A 20,889-nucleotide genomic window follows, 5' to 3' on the forward strand; every position below is an offset into this window, starting at 1 on the left:
TTGAGATATATCTGTTTCTCTGCAGTAATTGGGGGTTATTATTCTGACTTTATTGATATTCGGTGTTGAACTCTTAGCATGGAGGGTTTCTCTGTGCTTGTAAGTTATAGTCACTTATCTCTGAATTTATTTCTGCTGAATAGCTGAATATATGAGCTCTTTGTTTAGCTGTTATATACCTACATCAACCTTATTACTAGCTAAGATAAGTACAGACTTGCAGTGTTATAGGATAGTACTGCATTTTAATTTTCTGTTATTTATTTGTTTCATTGAATATTGTTTTAAAGACAGTACTGTATTTTATTTTTATTTGTATTTATTAGATTCACAGAATATTGTGATCTCTCTGTCTCTCTGCAGTAAGTAGAGGATTTTCTAGTCTCACATCATTGATATTCAGTATTGAACTCTTAGCCTAGAAGATTTCCCTGTGCTTATAAGTCTTAGTGACTTATCTTTGAATTTATTTCTGCTGAATAGCTAAATATCTGAGCAGTTTAGATAGCTGGTATATACCTACATCAACTTTATTACAAGCAAAGTACAAACTTACTGCATTATCAGATAGTATTGCATTTTATTTTTCTATTTGTTTAGTTGAATATTGTGTTAATAATAGTACTGCATTATATTTTTCTGTCTATTTATTTGCTTCACTGAGTATTGAGATATATCTGTCTCTCTGCAGTAATTGGGGGTTATTATTCTCACTTTATTGATATTCTGTGTTGAACTCTTAGCATGGAGGGTTTCTCTGTTCTTGTAAGTTATAGTCACTTATTTCTGAAGTAATTTCTGCTGAGTAGCTGAACATTTGAGCTGTTTGGTTAGCTGTTATATACCTACATCAACCTTATTACAAGCTGAGATCAGTACAAACTTGCAGTGTTCTAAGATAGTACTGCATTTGTACTGTTTTCTTATTTTTTTTTTGTTTCATTGAATATTGTGTTAAAGATAGTTCTGCATTTTATTTTCCTGTGTATTTATTTGATTCACTGAATATTGTGATATTTTTGTCTTTCTGCAGTAAGTGGGGGTTATTATAATCTCTTCAATGATATTTGGTTTTGAACTATTAAACTAGAAGGTTTATCTGTGATTCAAAGTCTTATTCGCTTATCTCTGAATGTATTTCATCTGAATAGCTGAATATATGAGCTGTTTGGTTAGTTGACATTTACATACATCAACATTATCACAAGTTGAGGTTAGTAGACACTTGCAGTGTTATAAGATAGTACTGCATTTTATTTTGCTGTTATTTATTTGCTTCATTGAATATTTTTTTAAAGATAGTACTGCATTTTATTTTTCTGTATATTTATTTGCTTCACTGCCTATTGTGATCTCTCTGTCTTTCTGCAGTAAAAGAGGTTATTATTCTCACTTCATTGATATTCTTTGTTGAACTCTTATCCTAGGCAGTTTTTCTGTGCTTATAAGTCTTAGTCACTTATCTCTAAATTTATTTCTGCTGAATAGCTGAATATATGAGCTGTTTTGTTAGCTGTTATATACCTACATTAACCTTATTACAAGCTGAGATCACTACAAACATGCAGTGTTATAAGATAGTAATGCATTTTAATTTTCTGTTATTTATTTGTTTCATTGAATATTGTGTTAAGGAAAGTACTGTGTTTTACTTTTATGTGTATTTATTAGCTTCACTGAATATTGTGATGTCTCTGTCTCTCTGCAGTAAGTGGGAGGGTTTCTATTCTCACATCATTGCTATTTGGTATTGTACTCTTAGCCTATAAGTTTCCTATGTGCTTATAAGTCTTAGTCACTTATCTCTGAATATATTTCTGCTGAATAACTGAATATTTAAGATGTGTGATTAGCTGTTATATAGCTACATCAACCATATTACAAGCCAAGATAAGTACAATCTTGCAGTGTTATAAGATGGTACTGCATTTTATTTTTCTATTATATATTTCATTCCTTAAATATTGTGTTAAAGATAGTAATGCATTTTATTTTTCTGTGTGTTTATTTGCTTCACTAACTATTGTGATTTATCTGTATGAGCTGTTTAGTTAGCTGACATTTACATACATCAACATTATTACATGTTGGGGTTAGAAGACACTTGCAGTGTTATAAGATAGTACTGCATTTTATTTTGCTGTTATTTATTTGTTTAATTGAATATTGTTTTAAAGATAGTACTGCATTTTATTTTTCTGTATATTTATTTGCTTCACTGACTATTGTGATCTCCCTGTCTCACTGCAGTAAGTGGGGGTTATTATTCTCAATTCATTGATATTCGTTATTGAACTCTTAGCCTAGAGGGTTTATCTGTGCTTATTAGTCATAGTCACTTATCTCTGAATTTATTTCTGCTGAATAGCTAAATATTTGAGCTCTTTTGTTAGCTGTTCTATATCTACATCAACTTTATTACAAGCTGAGATAAGTACAAACTTACTGCGTTATAAGATAGTACTGCATTTTATTTTTCTGTTATTTATTTGTTTCATTGAATATTGTGTTAAAAATAGTACTGCATTTTATTTTTCTCTGTATTTATTTGATTCACTGACTATTGTGATATCTGTGTCTCTCTGCAGTAATTGGGGGTTATTATTCTCACTTCATTGATATTCAGTGTAGATCTCTTAGGATAGAGGGTTTCTCTGTGCTTATAAGTCATAGTTACTTATGTCTGAATTTATTTCTGCTGACATGTGGAACATTTCAGCTGTTTGGTTAGCTGTTATATACTGACATAAACCTTATTACAAGCTGAGATAAGTAGAAACTTGCAGTGTTGTAAGATAGTGCTGCATTTTATTTTTCTGTTATTTATTTGTTTCATTGAATATTGTGTTAAAGATAATACTGCATTTTATTTTTCTGTGTATTCATTTGTTCACTGACTATTGTGATATCTCTGTCTCTCTGTGGTAAGTGGGGTTATTATTCTCACTTCATTGATATTCAGTATTGAACTCTTAGCTTAGAGGGTTTCTCTGTGCATATAAGTCTTAGTCACTTATCTCTGAATTTATTTCTGATGAATAGCTGAAAATTTGATCTGTTGGGTTAGCTTTTATATACCTATAGCAACTTTATTACAAGCTGAGATAAGTACAAACTTACTCTGTTATAAGATAGTGCTGCATTTTATTTTTCTGTTATTTATTTGTTTCATTGACTATTGTGTTAAATATAGTACTGCATTTTATTTTTCTGTGTATTTATTTGCTTCACAGAATATTGTGATATACTTGTCTCTCTACAGTAAGTGGGGGTTATTATTCTTACTTCATTGGTATTCGGTGTGGAACTTTTAGCCTATAGGGTTTCTCTGTGCTTATAAGTCTTAGTCACTTAACTCTGAATTTATTTCTGGTGACTAGTTGAACATTTGAGCTGTTTGGCTATCTGTCATATACCGACATCATCATTATTACAAGCTGAGATAAATACAAACTTGCAGATAGTACTGCATTTTATTTTTCTCTTATTTATTTGTTTCATTGAATATTGTGTTAAAGATAGTACTGCATTTTATTTTTATGTGTATTTATTTGCTTTACTGCCTATTGTGATCTCTCTGTCTTTCTGCATTAAGAGGGGGTTATTATTCTCACTTCATTGATATTCATTGTGGAACTCTTAGCCTAGAGGGTTTCTCTGTGCTTATAAGTCTTAGTCACTTATCTCTGAATTTATTTCTGCTGAATAGCTGAATATATGAGCTGTTTTGTTAGCTGTTATATACTTACATCAACCTTATTACAAGCTGAGATAACTACACACTTGCAGTGTTATAAGATAGTACTGCATTTTAATTTTCTGTCATTTATTTGTTTCATTGAATATTGTGTTAAATATTGTACTGCATTTTATTTTTATGTGTATTTATTAGCTTCACTGAATATTGTGATGTCTCTGTCTCTCTGCAGTAAGTGGGAGGTTACTTTTATCACATCATTGATATTCGGTATTGAACTCTTAGCCTAGAGGGTTTCTCTGTGCTTATAAGTCTTAGTCACTTATCTCTGAATTTATTTTTGCTGAAAAGCTGGATATTTCAGCTGTTTAATTATGTGTCATATACCTACATCATCTTTATTACAAGTTGGGATAAGTACAAACTTACTGTGTTTTACATTAGTACTGCATTTTATTTTTCTATTTGTTTGTTTCATTGAATATTGTGTAAATATAGTACTTTGTTTTATTTTTCTGTGTATGTATTAGCTTCACTGACTATTGTGTTTTTCTGTCTCTCTGCAGTACATAGGGGGTTATTATTCTCACTTTTTTTATATTCGGTGTTGAACTCTTAGCCTAGAGGGTTTCTCTGTGCTTATAAGTCATAGTCACTTATCTCTTAATTTACTCCTGCTGCATAATTGAATATTTCAGCTGTCTGATTAGCTGTTATATATCTACATCAACCTTATTACAAGCTGAGATAAGTACAAACTTGCAGTGTTATAAGATAGTACTACATTTTATTTTTCTATTATTTATTTAATTCCTTGAATATTGTGTTAAATATAGTAATGTGTGTTAATTTTCTGTGTATTAATTTCCTTCACTGACTTATGTGATCTCTCTGTCTCTCTGCAGTAAGTGGGGGGTTATTATTCTCACTTCATTGATATTCGGTGTTGAACTCTTAGCCTATTGGGTTTCTCTGTGCTTATAAGTCTTAGTCCGTTATCTCTGAATTTATTTCTGCTGAATAACTGTGTATTTAAGCTGTCTAATTAGCTGTTATATATCTACCTCAACCTTATTACAAGCTGAGATAAGTACAAACTTACAGTGTTATAAGATATTACTTCATTTTATTTTTGTATTGTTTGTTTGATTCCTTGAATATTTTGTTAAAGATAGTACTGCATTTTATTTTTCTGTGTATTTATTTGCTTCACTGACTATTGTGATCTCTCTGTCTCTCTGCAGTGAGTGGGGGGTTATTATTCTCGCTTCATTTATATTCAGTGATGAACTCTTAGCCTAGAGAGTTTTTCTGTGCTTAAATGTCTTAGTCACTTATCTCTAAATTTATTTCTGCTGAATAGCTGGATATTTGAGCAGCTTGGTTAGTTGTTGTATACCTACATCAATTTTATTACAAGTTAAGAAACGTACAGTTTTACAATATAGTACTACATTTTATTTTTTATTTATTTGTCAAATTGAATATCGTGTTAAAGATTGTACTGCATTTTATTTTTCTGTGTATTTATTTGCTTCACTGAATATTTAGATCTCTCTGTCTCTCTGCAGGAAGTGGGGGTTTATTATTTGACTTTATTCATATTCGGTGTTGAACTCTTAGCTTACTAGGTTTTTCTGTGCTTAAATGTCTTAGTCACTGATCTCTGAATTTATTTCTGCTGAATAGCTGAATATTTGAGTTGTTTGGTTAGCTGTTGTATGCCAACATCAACCTTATTACAAGCTGAGATAAGTACAAACTTGCACTGTTATAAGATAGTACTGCATTTTATTTTTCTCTTATTTATTTGTTTCATTGAATATTTGGTTAACTATAGTACTGCATTTTATTTTTCTGTGTATTAATTTGTGTCACTGAATATTGTGATCTATCTGGCTTTTTGCAGTAAGTGGGGGGGGGTTATTGTAATCCCTTCGTTGATATTTGGTGTTGAACTCATAGCCTAGAGGGTTTATCTGTGCTTATAAGTCTTATGACATTTGGTGTTGAACTCTTAGCCTAGAGGTTTATCTGTGCTTTTAAGTCTTAGTCACTTATCTCAGTTTATTTCTGCTGAATAGCTGAATATTTGAGAGGTTTGGTTAGCTGTTATATACCTACATCGACCTTATTACAACGTGAGATAAGTACAAACTGGCACCGTTATATGATAGTACTGCATTTTATTTTTCTCTTATTTATTTGTTTCATTGAATATTGTGTTAAATATAGTACTGCATTTTATTTTTCTGTGTATGTGTTTGCTTCACTGACTTTTATGATATCTCTGAGTCTCTGCAGTAAAAGGGGGGTTATTATTCTCACTTCACTGATATTCTGTATAGAACTCTTAGTCTAAAGGATTTCTCTGTTCATATAAGTCTTAGTCACTTATCTTTGAATTTGTTTCTGCTGAATAGCTGAATATTTGAGCTTTTTAGTTAGTTGTTATATACCTACATCAACTTTATTACAACCTGAGATAAGTACAAACTTACTGTGTTATAAGACAGTAGTGCATTGTTCTGTTATTTATTTGTTTCATTGAATATTGTGTTAAATATAGTACTGTGTTTTATTTTTCTGTGTATTTATTTGCTTCACTGACTATTGTAATCTCTCTGTCTCTCTGCAGTAAGTGGGGGGTTATTATTCTCACTTCTTTGATATTCGGTATTGAACTATTAGCCTAGAGGGTTTCTCTGTACTTATAAGTCTTAGTCATTTATCTCTTAATTTATTTCATAGGTTCATAGATTGCTGAATAACTGAATATTTCTGCTGTCTGATTAGCTGTTATATACCTACATCAACCTTATTACAAGCTGAGATAAGTACAAACTTGCAGTGTGATAAGATAATACTGCATTTTATTTTTCTATGATTTATTTTATTCCTTGAATTTTGTGTTAAAGATATTACTGCATTTTATTTTTCTGTGTATTTATTTGCTTCACTGACTATTGTGGTCTTTCTGTCTCTCTGCAGTAAGTGGGGGGTTGTTGTAATCATCTCATTGATACTCAGTGTTGAACTCCAAGCCTAGAGGGTTTACCTGGGCTTATTTGTCTTATGATATTCAGTGTTGAACTCTTAGCATAGAGGGTTTATTTGTGCTTATAATCTTAGTCACTTATCTCTGAGTTTATTACTGCTGAATAGCTGAATAGTTGAGCTTTTTATTTTGCTGTTATATACCTACATCAACTTTATTACAACCTGAGATAAGTACAAACTTACTGTGTTATAAGATAGTAGTGCATTGTTCTGTTATTTATTTGTTTCATTGAATATTGTGTTGAATATAGTACTGCATGTTATTTTTCTGTGTATTTATTTGATTCCCTGACTATTGTGATCTCTCTGTCTCTCTGCAGTAAGTGGGGGGTTATTATTCTCACTTCATTGATATTCGGTGTTGAACTCTTAGCCTAGAGGGTTTATCTGTGCTTATAAGTCTTATGATATTCTGTGTTGAACTCTTTGCCTAGAGGGTTTTTCTGTGCTTATAAGTCTTAGACACTTATTTCTGAGTATATTTCTGTTGAATAGCTGAATATTTGAGCTGTTTGGATAGATGTTTTATACCTACATTGCCCTTAAAACAAGCTGAGATAAGTACAGACTTGTAGTGTTATAAGATAGTACTGCAATTTTTTCAGTTATTTATTTGTTTAATTGAATATTGTGTTAAAGATAGTACTGCATTTAATTTTTCTGTGTATGAATTTGTTTCACTGAGTACTGTGGTATCTCTGTATCTCTGCAGTAAGTTGGGGTTATTATTCTCACTTCATTGATATTCGTTATTGAACTATTAGCCTAGAGGTTTTCTCTGTGCATATAAGTCTTAGTCATTTATCTCTGAATTTATTTTTACTGAATAGCTGGATATTTGAGCTGTTTAGTTAGGTGTTATATACCTACATCAACTTTTTTACAAGCTGAGATAAGTACAAACTTGCTGTGTTATAAGATAATACTGCATTTTATTTTTCTCTTATTTATTTATTTAATTGAATATTTGGTTAAATATAGTACAGCATTTTGTTTTTCTCTGTATTTATTTGCTTCACTGACTATTGTGATATCTGTGTCTCTCTGCAGTAATTGGGGGTTATTATTCTCACTTCATTGATATTCACTGTGGAACTCTTAGGATAGATGGTTTCTCTGTGCTTATAAGTCATAGTTACTTATGTCTGAATTTATTTCTGCTGACATGTGGAACATTTCAGCTGTTTGGTTAGCTGTTATATACTGACATAAACCTTATTACAAGCTGAGATAAGTAGAAACTTGCAGTGTTGTAAGATAGTGCTACATTTTATTTTTCTGTTATTTATTTGTTTCATTGAATATTGTGTTAAAGATAATACTGCATTTTATTTTTCTGTGTATTTATTTGTTCGCTGACTATTGTGATATCTATGTCTCTCTGTGGTAAGTGGGGTTATTATTCTCACTTCATTGATATTCGGTATTGAACTCTTAGCTTTGACGGTTTCTCTGTGCATATAAGTCTTAGTCACTTATCTCTGAATTTATTTCTGATGAATAGCTGAAAATTTGATCTGTTGGGTTAGCTTTTATATACCTATAGCAACTTTATTACGAGCTGAGATAAGTACAAACTTACTCTAAGATAGTGCTGCATTTTATTTTTCTGTTATTTATTTGTTTCATTGACTATTGTGTTAATATAGTACTGCATTTTATTTTTCTGTGTATTTATTTGCTTCACAGAATATTGTGATATCTTTGTCTCTCTGCAGTAAGTGGGGGTTATTATTCTTACTTCATTGGTATTCAGTGTGGAACTTTTAGCCTATAGGGTTTCTCTGTGCTTATAAGTCTTAGTCACTTAACTCTGAATTTATTTCTGGTGACTAGTTGAACATTTGAGCTGTTTGGCTATCTGTTATATACCGACATCATCATTATTACAAGCTGAGATAAATACAAACTTGCAGATAGTACTGCATTTTATTTTTCTCTTATTTATTTGTTTCATTGAATATTGTGTTAAAGATAGTACTGCATTTTATTTTTATGTGTATTTATTTGCTTTACTGCCTATTGTGATCTCTCTGTCTTTTTGCATTAAGAGGGGGTTATTATTCTCACTTCATTGATATTCGTTGTGGAACTCTTAGCCTAGAGGGTTTCTCTGTGCTTATAAGTCTTAGTCACTTATCTCTGAATTTATTTCTGCTGAATAGCTGAATATATGAGCTGTTTTGTTAGTTGTTATATACTTACATCAACTTTATTTCAAGCTGAGATCTTATAACACTTGCAGTGTTATAAGATAGTACTGCATTTTAATTTTCTGTTATTTATTTGTTTCATTGAATATTGTGTTAAAGACAGTACTGCATTTTATTTTAATGTATATTTATTAGCTTCACTGAATATTGTGATGTCTCTGTCTCTCTGCATTAAGTGGGGGGTTACTTTTCTCACATAATTGATATTCGGTATTGAACTCTTAGCCTAGAGGGTTTCTCTGTGCTTATAGGTCTTAGTCACTTATCTCTGAATTTATTTTTGCTGAAAAGCTGGATATTTCAGCTGTTTAATTATGTGTCATATACCTACATCAACTTTATTACAAGTTGAGATAAGTACAAATTTATTGTGTTTTACATTAGTACTGCATTTTATTTTTCTATTTGTTTCATTGAATATTGTGTAAATATAGTACTTTGTTTTATTTTTCTGTGTATTTATTAGCTTCACTGACTATTGTGTTCTTTCTGTCTCTCTGCAGTACAAGGGGGGTTATTATTCTCACTTTTTTGATATTCGGTGTTGAACTCTTAGCCTAGAGGGTTTCTCTGTGCTTAAAAGTCTTAGTCACTTATCTCTTAATTTACTCCTGCTGCATAATTGAATATTTCAGCTGTCTGAATAGCTGTTATATGTCTACATCAACCTTATTACAAGCTGAGATAAGTACAAACTTGCAGTGTTATAAGATAGTACTACATTTTATTTTTCTATTATTTATTTGATTCCTTGAATATTGTGTTAAATATAGTAATGTGTGTTTATTTTCTGTGTATTAATTTGCTTCACTGACTTATGTGATCTCTCTGTCTCTCTGCAGTATATGGGGGGTTATTATTCTCACTTCATTGATATTCGGTGTTGAACTCTTAGCCTATTGGGTTTCCCTGTGCTTATAAGTCTTAGTCACTTATCTCTGAATTTATTTCTGCTGAATAACTGTGTATTTAAGCTGTCTAATTAGCTGTTATATATCTACCTCAACCTTATTACAAGCTGAGATAAGTACAAACTTGCAGTGTTATAAGATATTACTTCATTTTATTTTTGTATTGTTTGTTTGATTCCTTGAATATTTTGTTAAAGATAGTACTGCATTTTATTTTTCTGTGTATTTATTTGCTTCACTGACTATTGTGATCTGTCTGTCTCTCTGCAGTAAGTGGGGGTTATTATTCTCGCTTCATTTATATTCGGTGATGAACTCTTAGCCTAGAGGGTTTTTCTGTGCTTAAATGTCTTAGTCACTTATCTCTAAATTTATTTCTGCTGAATAGCTGGATATTTGAGCAGTTTGGTTAGTTGATGTATACCTACATCAACTTTATTACAAGCTGAGATAAGAACAAAGATACAGTTTTACAAAATAGTACTGCATTTTATTTTTTATTTATTTGTCAAATTGAATATTGTGTTAAAGATTGTACTGCATTTTATTTTTCTGTGTATTTATTTGCTTCACTGAATATTTATATCTCTGTGTCTCTCTGCAGGAAGAGGGGGTTTATTATTTGACTTTATTCATATTCGGTGTTGAACTCTTAGCTCATTGGGTTTTTCTGTGCTTAAAAGTCTTAGTCACTGATCTCTGAATTTATTTCTGCTGAATAGCTGAATATTTGAGCTGTTTGGTTAGCTGTTATATACCAACATCAACCTTATTACAAGCTGAGATAAGTACAAACTTGCACTGTTATAAGATAGTACTGCATTTTATTTTTCTCTTATTTATTTGTTTCATTGAATATTTGGTTAAATATAGTACTGCATTTTATTTGTCTGTGTATTAATTTGTGTCACTGAATATTGTGATCTATCTGGCTCTTTGCAGTAAGTGGGAGGGTTATTGTAATCACTTCATTGATATTTGGTGTTGAACTCATAGCCTAGTGGGTTTATCTGTGCTTACAAGTCTTATGACATTTGGTGTTGAACTCTTAGCCTAGAGGTTTATCTGTGCTTTTAAGTCTTAGTCACTTATCTCAGTTTATTTGTGCTGAATAGCTGAATATTTGAGAGGTTTGGTTAGCTGTTATATACATGCATTGACCTTATTACCAGGTGAGATAAGTACAAACTTGCACCGTTATATTATAGTACTGCATTTTATTTTTCTCTTATTTATTTGTTTCATTGAATATTGTGTTAAAGATAGTAATGCATTTTATTTTTCTGTGTATGTGTTTGCTTCACTGACTTTTGTAATATCTCTGAGTTTCTGCAATAAAAGGGGGGGGTTATTATTCTCACTTCACTGATATTCTGTATTGAACTCTGAGCCTAAAGGATTTCCCTGTTCATATAAGTCTTAGTCACATATCTTTGAATTTGTTTCTGCTGAATAAATATAGTACTGTGTTTTCTTTTTCTGTGTATTTATTTGCTTCACTGACTATTGTAATCTCTTTGTCTCTCTGCAGTAAGTGGGGGGTTATTATTCTCACTTCTTTGATATTCGGTATTGAACTCTTAGCCTAGAGGGTTTCTCTGTACTTATAAGTCTTAGTCATTTATCTCTGAATTTATTTCATAGGTTCATAGATTGCTGGATAACTGAATATTTCTGCTGTCTGATTAGCTGTTATATACCTACATCAACCTTATTACAAGCTGAGATAAGTACAAACTTGCAGTGTGATAAGATAATACTGCATTTTATTTTTCTATTATTTATTTTATTCCTTGAATTTTGTGTTAAAGATATTACTGCATTTTATTTTTCTGTGTATTTATTTGCTTTACTGAGTATTGTGGTCTTTCTGTCTCTCTGCAGTAAGTGGGGGGTTGTTGTAATCACCTCATTGATACTCGGTGTTGAACTCCAAGCCTAGAGGGTTTATCTGTGCTTATTTGTCTTATGATATTCGGTGTTGAACTCTTAGCATAGAGGGTTTATCTGTGCTTATAATCTTAGTCACTTATCTCTGAGTTTATTACTGCTGAATAGCTGAATAGTTGAGCTTTTTAGTTTGCTGTTATATACCTACATCAACTTTATTACAACCTGAGATAAGTACAAACTTACTGTGTTATAAGATAGTAGTGCATTGTTCTGTTATTTATTTGTTTCATTGAATATTGTATTGAATATAGTACTGCGTGTTATTTTTCTGTGTATTTATTTGATTCCCTGACTATTGTGATCTCTCTGTCTCTCTGCAGTAAGTGGGTGGTTATTATTCTCACTTCATTGATATTCGGTGTTGAACTCTTAGCCTAGAGGGTTTATCTGCGCTTATAAGTCTTATGATATTCTGTGTTGAACTCTTAGCCTAGAGGGTTTTTCTGTGCTTATAAGTCTTAGACACTTATCTATGAGTATATTTCTGCTGAATAGCTGAATATTTCAGCTGTTTGGATAGATGTTTTATACCTACATTGCCCATATAACAAGCTGAGATAAGTACAGACTTGTAGTGTTATAAGATAGTACTGCAATTTTTTTCAGTTATTTATTTGTTTAATTGAATATTGTGTTAAAGATAGTTCTGCATTTAGTTTTTCTGTGTATGAATTTGTTTCACTGACTACTGTGATATCTCTGTATCTCTGCAGTAATTTGGGATTATTATTCTCACTTCATTGATATTCGTTATTGAAGTATTAGCCTAGGGTTTTTTTCTGTGCATATACGTCTTAGTCACTTAACTCTGAATTTATTTTTACTGAATAGCTGGATATTTGAGCTGTTTAGTTAGGTGTTATATACCTACATCAACTTTTTTACTAGCTGAGATAAGTGCAAACTTGCTGTGTTATAAGATAATACTGCATTTTATTTTTCTCTTATTTATTTATTTAATTGAATATTTGGTTAAAGATAGTACTGCATTTTATTTTTCTGTGTATTTATTTGCGTCACTGAATAGTGTGATCTATCTGGCTCTTTGCAGTAAGTGGGGGCTTATTATAATCACTTCATTGATATTTGGTGTTGAACTCATAGCCTAAAGGGTTTATCTGTGCTTATAAGTCTTATGATATTTGGTGTTGAACTCTTAGCCTAGAGGTTTATCTGTGCTTTTAATTCTTAGTCACTTATCTCTGAGTTTATTTCTGCTGAATAGCTGAATATTTGAGAGGTTTGGTTAGCTGTTATATACCTACATCGACCTTATTACAATGTGAGATAAGTACAAACTTGCACCGTTATATGATAGTACTGCAGTTTATTTTTCTCTTATTTATTTGTTTCATTGAATATTGTGTTAAAGATAGTACTGCATTTTATCCTCACTTCACTGATATTCTGTATTGAAATCTTAGCCTAAAGGATTTCTCTGTTCATATAAGTCTTATTCACTTATCTTTGAATTTGTTTCTGCTGAATAGCTGAATATTTGAGCTTTTTAGTTAGCTGTTATATACCTACATCAACTTTATTACAACCTGAGATAAGTACAAACTTACTGTGTGATAAGACAGTAGTGCATTGTTCTGTTATTTATTTGTTTAATTGAATATTGTGTTAAATATAGTACTGTGTTTTATTTTTCTGTGTATTTATTTGCTTCACTGACTATTGTGATCTCTCTGTCTCTCTGCAATAAGTGGGGGGTTATTATTCTCTCTTCTTTGATATTCAGTATTGAACTCTTAGCCTAGAGGGTTTCTCTGTACTTATACGTTTTAGTAATTTATCTCTAAATTTATTTCATAGGTTCATAGATTGCTGAATAACTGAATATTTCTGCTGTCTGATTAGCTGTTATATACCTACATCAACCTTATTACAAGCTGAGATAAGTACAAACTTGCAGTGTGATAAGATAATACTGCGTTTTATTTTTCTATTGTTTATTTTATTCCTTGAATTTTGTGTTAAAGATATTACTGCATTTTATTTTTCTGTGTATTTATTTGCTTCACTGACTATTGTGGTCTTTCTGTCTCTCTGCAGTAAGTGGGGGGTTGTTATAATCACCTCATTGATACTCGGTGTTGAACTCCAAGCCTAGAGGGTTTATCTGTGCTTATTTGTCTTATGATATTCGGTGTTGAACTCTTAGCATAGAGGGTTTATCTGTGCTTATAATCTTAGTCACTTATCTCTGAATTTATTGCTGCTGAATAGCTGAATAGTTGAACTTTTTAGTTAGCTGTTATATACCTACATCAACTTTATTACAACCTGAGATAAGTACAAACTTACTGTGTTATAAGATAGTAGTGCATTGTTCTGTTATTTATTTGTTTCATTGAATATTGTGTTGAATATAGTACTGCATTTTATGTTTCTGTGAATTTATTTGTTCACTGACTGTTGTGATATCTCTGTCTCTCAGCAGTAAGTGGGGGTTATTATTCTCACTTCATTGATATTCCGTGTGGAACTCTTAGCCTAGAGGGTTTCTCTGTGCTTATAAGTCAAAGTCACTTATCTCTGAATTTATGTCTGCTGACTAGCTAAACATTTGAGCTGTTTGGTTAGCTGTTATATACCAACATCAACCTTATTACCAGCTGTGATAAGTACAAACTTGCATTGCTATAAGATAGTACTGCATATTATTTTTATGTAATTTATTTATTTCATTGAATATTGTGTTAAAGATAGTACTGCATTTTATTTTTCTGTGTATTTATTTGCTTCCCTGAATATTGTCATCTCTCTGTCTCTCTGCAGTAAGTGGGGGGTTATTATAATCACTTCATTGATATTTGTTGTTGAACTATTTTCTGAGAGGATTTATATGTGCTTTTATGTCTTATTCACTTAACTCTGAATTTATTTCTGCTGAATAGCTGCAAATTTAAGCTGTTTGGTTAGATGTCATATACATACATCAAACTTTTTACAAGCTGAGATAACTAGAAACTTGCAGTGTTATAAGATAGTGCTGCTTTTTATTCTTCTGTTATTTGTTTCATTGAGTATTGTTTTAAATATATTACTGCATTTTATTTCTCTGTTTATTTATTTGCTTCACTGAATATTGGGATATCTCAGTCTCTCTTCAGAAAGTGGGGATTATTATTCTCACTTCATTGATATTCAGTGTTGAACTCTTAGACTAGAGGGTTTCTCTGTTCTTTTAAGTCTTAGTCACTTATCTCTGAATTTATTGCTGCTGAATAGCTTAATATATGAGCTCTTTGTTTAGCTGGTATATACCTACACCAACCTTATTACTAGCTAAGATAAGTACAGACTTGCAGTGTTATAGGATAGTACTGCATTTTAATTTTCTGTTATTTATTTGTTTCATTGAATATTGTGTTAAAGACAGTACTGTATTTTATTTTTATGTGTATTTATTAGCTTCCCTGAATATTGTGATCTCTCTGTCTCTCTGCAGTAAGTAGAGGATTTTCTAGTCTCACTTCATTGATATTCAGTATTGAACTCTTAGCCTAAAGGATTTTTCTGTGCTTATAAGTCTTAGTCACGTATCTTTGAATTTATTTCTGCTGAATAGCTAAATATCTGAGCAGTTTAGATAGCTGTTATATACCTACATCAACATTGTTACAAGCTAAGTACAAACTTGCTGCATTATCAGATAGTATTGCATTGTATTTTTCTGTTATTTGTTTAATTGAATATTGTGTTAATAATAGTACTGCATTATATTTTTCTGTCTATTTATTTGCTTCACTGAGTACTGAGATATATCTGTCTCTCTGCAGTAATTGGGGGTTATTATTCTCACTTTATTGATATTCGGTGTTGAACTCTTAGCATGGAGGGTTTCTCTGTGCTTGTAAGTTATAGTCACTTATTTCTGAATTAATTTCTGCTGAGTAGCTGAACATTTGAGCTGTTTGGTTAGCTGTTATATACCTACATCAACCTTATTACAAGTTGAGATAAGTACAAACTTGTAGTGTTATAAGATATTACTGCATTTGTACTTTTTTCTTATTTTTTTGTTTCATTGAATACTGTGTTAAAGATAGTTCTGCATTTTATTTTCCTTTGTATTTATTTGATTCACTGAATATTGTGATCTTTTTGTCTTTCTGCAGTAAGTGGGGATTATTATAATCTCTTCAATGATATTTGGTTTTGAACTATTAAACTAGAAGGTTTATCTGTGCTTCAAAGTCTTATTCACTTATCTCTGAATGTATTTCATCTGAATAGCTGAATATATGAGCTGTTTGGTTAGCTGACATTTACATACATCAACATTATTACAAGTTGAGGTTAGTAGACACTTGCAGTGTCATAAGATAGTACTGCATTTTATTTTGCTGTTATTTATTTGCTTCATTGAATATTTTTTAAAAAATAGTACTGCCTTTTATTTTTCTGTATATTTATTTGCTTCACTGTCTATTGTGATCTCTCTGTCTTTCTGCAGTAAGAGAGGTTATTATTCTCACTTCATTGATATTCGTTGTTGAACTCTTATCCTAGACAGTTTTTCTGTGCTTATAAGTCTTAGTCACTTATCTCTGAATTTATTTATGCTGAATAGCTGAATATATGAGCTGTTTTGTTAGCTGTTATATACCTACATTAACCTTATTACAAGCTGAGATAACTACAAACATGCAGTGTTATAAGATAGTACTGCATTTTAATTTTCTGTTATTTATTCGTTTCATTGAATATTGTGTTAAGGAATGTACTGCATTTTACTTTTATGTGTATTTATTAGCTTTACTGAAAATTGTGATGTCTCTGTCTCTCTGCAGTAAGTGGGAGGGTTTCTAATCTCACATCATTGATATTCGGTATTGTACTCTTAGTCTAGAAGTTTCCTATGTGCTTATAAGTCTTAGTCACTTATCTCTGAATATATTTCTGCTGAATAACTGAATATTTAAGATGTCTGATTAGCTGTTATATAGCTACATCAACCACATTACAAGCCAAGATAAGTACAATCTTGCAGTGTTATAAGATGGTACTGCATTTTATTTTTCTATTATATATTTCATTCCTTAAATATTGTGTTAAAGATAGTAATGCATTTTATTTTTCTGTGTGTTTATTTGCTTCACTAACTATTGTGATTTCTCTGTCTCTCTGCAGTAAGTGGGGGTTATTATTCTCTCTTCGTTGATATTCGGTGTTGAACTCTTAGCCTAGAGGTTTCCTAAGTTCTTATAAGTCATTTATATCTTAATTTATTTCTACTGAATAGCTAAATATTTGAGGTTTTTGGTTAGCTGTTGTATACCTACATCAACTTTATTACAAGCTGAGATAAGAAAAAATGTATGGTTTTATATGATAGTTCTGCATTTTATTTTTCTGTTATTTATTTGTTAAATTGAATATTGTGTTAAAGATAGCACTGCATTTTATTCTTCTGTCTATTTATTTGCTTCACTGAACAATGTGATATCTCTTTCTCTCTTAAGTAAGGGGGATTATTATTCTCGCTTCATTCATATTCGTATTTGAACTCTTAGCCTAATTGGTTTTACTGTGCTTATAAGTCTTAGACACTTATCTCTGAATTTATTTCTGCTGAATAGCTGAATATTTGCACAGTTTGGTTAGCTGTTATATATCTACATCAACCTTATTACAAACTGAGATAAGAACAAACTTGCAGTGTTATAAGATAATACTGCATTTTATTTTTCTGTGTATGTATTTGCTTCACTGAATATTGTGATCTCTTAGTCTTTCTGCAGTAAGTGGGGGTTATTATAATCTCTTCAATGATATTTGGTTTTGAACTATTAGACTAGAAGGTTTATCTGTGCTTCAAAGTCTTATTCACTTATCTCTGAATGTATTTCCGCTGAATAGCTGAATATATGAGCTGTTTAGTTAGTTGACATTTACATACATCAACATTATTACAAGTTGGGGTTAGTAGACACTTGCAGTGTTATAAGATAGTACTGCATTTTATTTTGCTGTTATTTATTTGTTTAATTGAATATTGTTTTTAAGATAGTACTGCATTTTATTTTTCTGTATATTTATTTGCTTCACTGACTATTGTGATCTCCCTGTCTCACTGCAGTAAGTGGGGGGTTATTATTCTCAATTCATTGATATTCATTATTGAACTCTTAGCCTAGAGGGTTTATCTGTGCTTATTAGTCATATTCACTTATCTCTGAATTTATTTCTGCTGAATAGCTAAATATTTTAGCTCTTTGGTTAGCTGTTCTACATCTACATCATCTTTATTACAAGCTGAGATAAGTACAAACTTACTGTGTTATAAGATAGTACTGCATTTTATTTTTCTGTTATTTATTTGTTTCATTGAATATTGTGTTAAAAATAGTACTGCATTTTATTTTTCTCTGTATTTATTTGCTTCACTGACTATTGTGATATCTGTGTCTCTCTGCAGTGATTGGGGGTTATTATTCTCACTTCATTGATATTCAGTGTGGAACTCTTAGGATAGAGGGTTTCTCTGTGCTTATAAGTCATAGTTACTTATGTCTGAATTTATTTCTGCTGACATGCAGAACATTTCAACTGTTTGGTTATCTGTTGTATACTGACATAAACCTTATTACAAGCTGAGATAAGTAGAAACTTGCAGTGTTGTAAGATAGTGCTACATTTTATTTTTCTGTTATTTATTTGTTTTATTGAATATTGTGTTAAAGATAATACTGCATTTTATTTTTCTGTGTATTTATTTGTTCACTGACTATTGTGATATCTCTGTCTCTCTGTGGTAAGTGGGGTTATTATTCTCACTTCATTGATATTCGGTATTGAACTCTTAGCTTAGAGGGTTTCTCTGTGCATATAAGTCTTAGTCACTTATCTCTGAATTTATTTCTGATGAATAGCTGAAAATTTGATCTGTTGGATTACCTTTTATATACCTATAGCAACTTTATTACAAGCTGAGATAAGTACAAACTTACTCTGTTATAAGATAGTGCTGCATTTTATTTTTCTGTTATTTATTTGTTTCATTGATTATTGTGTTAAATATAGTACTGCATTTTATTTTTCTGTGTATTTATTTGCTTCACAGAATATTGTGATATCTCTGTCTCTCTGCAGTATGTGGGGCTTATTATTCTTACTTCATTGGTATTCAGTGTGGAACTTTTAGCCTATAGGGTTTCTCTGTGCTTATAAGTCTTAGTCACTTAACTCTGAATTTATTTCTGGTGACTAGTTGAACATTTGAGCTGTTTGGCTATCTGTTATATACTGACATCATCATTATTACAAGCTGAGATAAATACAAACTTGCAGTGTTATAAGATAGTACTGCATTTTATTTTTATGTGTATTTATTTGCTTTACTGCCTAGTGTGATCTCTCTGTTTTTCTGCATTAAGAGGGGGTTATTATTCTCACTTCATTGATATTCTTTGTTGAACTCTTAGCCTAGAGGGTTTCTCTGTGCTTATAAGTCTTAGTCACTTATCTCTGAATTTATTTCTGCTGAATAGCTGAATATATGAGCTGTTTTGTTAGCTGTTATATACTTACATCAACCTTATTACAAGCTGAGATAACTGCACACTTGCAGTGTTATAAGATAGTACTGCATTTTAATTTTCTGTTATTTATTTGTTTCATTGAATATTGTGTTAAAGACAGTACTGCATTTTATTTTTATGTGTATTTATTAGCTTCACTGAATATTGTGATGTCTCTGTCTCTCTGCAGTAAGTGGGGGGTTACTTTTCTCACATCATTTATATTCGGTATTGAACTCTTAGCCTAGAGGGTTTCTCTGTGCTTATAAGTCTTAGTCACTTATCTCTGAATTTATTTTTGCTGAAAAGCTGGATATTTCAGCTGTTTAATTATGTGTCATATACCTACATCAACTTTATTACAAGTTGAGATAGGTACAAACTTACTGTGTTTTACATTAGTACTCCATTTTATTTTTCTATTTGTTTGTTTCATTGAATATTGTGTAAATATAGTACTTTGTTTTATTTTTCTGTGTATTTATTAGCTTCACTGACTATTGTGTTCTTTATGTCTCTCTGCAGTACATGGGGGGTTATTATTCTCACTTTTTTGATATTCAGTGTTGATCTTTTAGCCTAGAGGGTTTCTCTGTGCTTATAAGTCTTAGTCACTTATCTCTTAATTTACTCCTGCTGCATAATTGAATATTTCAGCTGTCTGATTAGCTGTTATATATCTACATAAACCTTATTACAAGCTGAGATAAGTACAAACTTGCAGTGTTATAAGATAGTACTACATTTTATTTTTCTATTATTTATTTGATTCCTTGAATATTGTGTTAAATATAGTAATGTGTTTTAATTTTCTGTGTATTAATTTGCTTCACTGACTTATGTGATCTCTCTGTCTTTCTGCAGTAAGTGGGGGGGGTTATTATTCTCACTTCATTGATATTCGGTGTTGAACTCTTAGCCTATTGGGTTTCTCTGTGATTATAAGTCTTAGTCACTTATCTCTGAATTTATTTCTGCTGAATAACTGTGTATTTAAGCTGTCTAATTAGCTGTTATATATCTACCTCAACCTTATTACCAGCTGAGATAAGTACAAACTTGCAGTGTTATAAGATATTACTTCATTTTATTTTTGTATTGTTTGTTTGATTCCTTGAATATTTTGTTAAAGATAGTACTGCATTTTATTTTTCTGTGTATTTATTTGCTTCACTGACTATTGTGATATCTCTGTCTCTCTGCAGTAAGTGGGGGGTTATTATTCTCGCTTCATTGATATTCGGTGTTGAACTCTTAGCCTATTGGGTTTCTCTGTGCTTATAAGTCTTAGTCACTTATCTCTGAATTTATTTCTGCTGAATAACTGTGTATTTAAGCTGTCTAATTAGCTGTTATATATCTACCTCAACCTTATTACCAGCTGAGATAAGTACAAACTTGCAGTGTTATAAGATATTACTTCATTTTATTTTTGTATTGTTTGTTTGATTCCTTGAATATTTTGTTAAAGATAGTACTGCATTTTATTTTTCTGTGTATTTATTTGCTTCACTGACTATTGT

This window comes from Protopterus annectens, chromosome 4.part0, assembly GCF_019279795.1.
Source record: "Protopterus annectens isolate FY-2018-M chromosome 4.part0, PAN1.0, whole genome shotgun sequence".
In the NCBI taxonomy this organism is placed as follows: domain Eukaryota; kingdom Metazoa; phylum Chordata; order Ceratodontiformes; family Protopteridae; genus Protopterus; species Protopterus annectens.